The 3,261-nt window shown below is 39.2% G+C and overlaps 1 non-coding gene across 1 annotated transcript; it reads right to left on the bottom strand.

The window, feature by feature from the left end:
• Positions 1 to 1,583: 1,583 nt before the first annotated feature.
• On the bottom strand, positions 1,584 to 1,690 carry LOC119242512 (U6 spliceosomal RNA). Its single transcript, XR_005124510.1, has one exon. It is a non-coding gene; the product is annotated as a U6 spliceosomal RNA (small nuclear RNA).
• Positions 1,691 to 3,261: the final 1,571 nt, after the last annotated feature.

The raw sequence follows: 3,261 nt of genomic DNA, 5'->3' as shown, positions 1-3,261 counted from the left end.
ACTGAGAAGAGTGAGGATTATATTTCAGTCAGGGGATGATATGAATAGTGCAAGGCTGTGGGAATGTAATGGGAAATTCCTAACTCACACTGCCTTTTCTGGCCTTTTCTCCTCTCTCTACCACTTAATTCTGTGGTGGACATGGACACATTCCATTCACTGTTTAAAGACTAATGTGGTTAGAAGTGTCTCCCAGGAGAGAAAGTCAAAATTCTCTTTGTCAGTTAAGGAGAACAACTTCGCTGTTCTTTGAGCCAACCAGACTAAACCTTTGGTCTACCTTTACCTAAGACTTAGTAATATTTTTTCAAGAAAAAAAGTAGTTCTCTTTCCCCAAATAATTCTGTACACCTTTTAAGAATTTAGAGCTGCCGTATGACCCAGCAATCCCACTCAGGGGGATCTACCCAAAGAACACAAAAATATTCATTTGAAATGAAACCTGCATGCCTGTGTTTGTTGCAGCACTACGTACAATAGCTCAGATATGGAAACAACCTAAAGGCCCAAAACCAGATGACTGGATCAAGAGGTGGTACCTATACACAGTGGAATACTATTAAGCAATCAAAAAACATAAACATGCCATTGGCAGCCACATGGATGAAGCTGGAAAGTATTTTGCTCAGTGAGATAAGTAAAAAGGAAGACAAATATTGCATGGTTTCACTTATAGGAGGACCATAGGGAAGCCGAACAAGGGGTCAGGAAAAAGGAGACAAAACCAGAAGGCAGGGCCTCCCTGGTGGTGAAGGCGATTGAGCGCCGCACTGTGAAGCTGTCCACAGTCTCTGCAGTACAGGTTCGATCCTGGCCAGCTGGCAAGAATCCCACATGGCAAAGCAGACCTCTCCTGTCTCGCCCGCTGCTACCCTCAGCAGTGTATTTCGTCAGTCTGCCTGTTCTGTTCCCCGCTCTGTCTCTGGTGAATCCTCTCACCCTCCCATGTATCTGGCCTGTACCCCAGTTCTTGTATAAAAATAAATAAATCTTTAAAAAAAACTAGCAGGCAAAGTATAAATCAGAGACACACCACAGCAGAGGGGAAGGGAGGCAAGAGCACAAGAACTATGGTGACAGTTCACGGGTGACTTGGTGATGAGAATTTCATGGGGACCACCTGAGAGGAGAAATCAAACATTGTACAAAAATGAACAGTGATTGATATAAGATATAAATGCATTAAAAACAAATAAAATTTAACTTGTTTTATAAGCAAAAACATGCAATGCCACTATGTACAAATATTACATTGACTATTAAAAATTGAAAAAAAATTGAGTACTTAAAGCTTTCAAAACACCATTTCCCCCACTCCTGGTTTTATGGATATGTTGCTAAGGGCTATGTAATACTTGCCCAGTGTTTGCACTTCAAGCTGAGGCTTTAAAAAAAAAAAGAATCCCAGCCATTACAACAGTTTAATGAATTACTGGAATTCATAATAAACTCATTTAGATGATACTTGTTGATTTTATTTTTAATTTTTTTGTTGAGGTAACACTGTGATTAAAGGTATAGGATCACATCCTTCAGGTATGTTACTCCACTACACCCACCACCTGGGCACCCATAGTCTTCATCGTAGTCCATTATGCTTCACAAATTTGTGTGTCATCCTTGTGCAGGGGCCATGCTAATCTTCTCTGTATCGTTCCAATTTTTGTATATGTGCTGCCGAAGCGAGCACGTATTTTAGAAATTCTTAACTGAGAAAACCAATATGGTTTTATTAAGTATCTGCTATGATAGTGTTTTAGGAGTCCTGGAAAACACCAGGACAATCCCAACTTTTTCTCTTACCTCCAAACTTACCTGGAGAGTCCTACTCCAGTGTCTCAGGAAAAGTTGCATCTTCTTCAAGGCTAAATTGTCTGTAACTACATTCCTTCTGTTTCTGCAGAGATCTTGTTCATTTGTCAAGCATCATTGTCTCCTTGTATCTTTGATCTGTGCATCTTCACTAGATTTTTCCTCTCAGCCATTCAGCTTCTCAGTTTCTGTCTCTCCCTGAAAAAATTGTCAACCTCAAGGCTACCTACCTTTCTTTTACCTTTTTTTTTTTTTTTAAAAAAAGGAGGTAGCTTTTTCTCTATTCTGTTACCTTTACCTTTTGCTGTAAAAACTTCAGGAACTAGTCATTTCTGTTTAACTGAAGGCTTACTCATATATTTTCTACTGTTTTCCATTCTTTTGAGATCGTTATTTCTTCAGTTACTAATATTCTGCAATTACCAAATTCAAAGTCCTATCTTCAGGATAGGACTGTGACTGTCTTCTTTTGAAATCCCCTGTTCTTTTAATTCCATGACTCCACCATTACGTAATTCTCTATGACTTCTATGACTTAAACCGCGCCCCCCCCCACTGCCCCTCTCTCTCTTGGATGGGTGTGCCTCTAGCTGCTGCTTGAATTTTCATGCACCCCAGGAATTTATTTCCATTTATTCTTCACCACTTCCTCTTTCCCTTTATGTCTCTAAACCTTAGAGAGATCCCAGCATTTAGTCCCTTAAGAATTTCTGTTCTCTAATTCAATCTGTTTCTATTTGACCTAGACCCCACTATGCATCATTTTAGCTGCTCTCTTGCCAGATATCTCATCATCCTCATTGTCCTGTACTTCTTGCATCATTTATTAAAATTACTTGCCTGTGGATCCACCCAATATTATCTTCGGGTGCTTTCCTCTAGGCTATGCAGTTGGCTGGAGAATATCACAACTGATTGATTTTCATATTAAGCATTGCTTATCAGTCCCTTTCTGTGGACTTAATCTGTTCCATGCATTGTGCCAAAGGATTTTATTTCACTGTTTTTTAATTTAAATCTCTTAACTTTCATCCGTAATTCTTAGAACAGTTAGCTTTGTCTATAGGAAAGTGACTATTGGATATTTATTCCATTTTCATTATCTCTTCACATTGAAGCTTCATTATATCATTATGCAATGTTATCTCTGTTCCTATTATTCTGATTGAAAGATATCTAAGATGAATTTTACCCATTTGCAATGACATGGATGGAAGGAGGGGATAATGTAAAGTGAAATAATTCAGAAGGAGAAATACTGGATGTTTTCACTTATATGTGGAATATAGAGAAATTTGAAAAAGGGTCAGCCAGAACTAAACCAATACTAAACCTCAGAAGTCTCACTGCAGAACTGAGGCTACCAAAAGGGCAGGAGAAGGGTAGAGGGGGCCCAATGGACTACCATGGAGATCTGTGGGTTTCGTGGTGGGTGTGGTGTTATTTCAC

Source organism: Talpa occidentalis, unplaced genomic scaffold (assembly GCF_014898055.3).
Source record: "Talpa occidentalis isolate TD23 unplaced genomic scaffold, MPIMG_talOcc4v2.1 talOcc4.12, whole genome shotgun sequence".
NCBI classification, from domain to species: domain Eukaryota; kingdom Metazoa; phylum Chordata; class Mammalia; order Eulipotyphla; family Talpidae; genus Talpa; species Talpa occidentalis.
The sequence above is the reverse complement of the archived record's forward strand: the minus strand, read 5'-3'. Positions and strand labels throughout refer to the sequence as shown.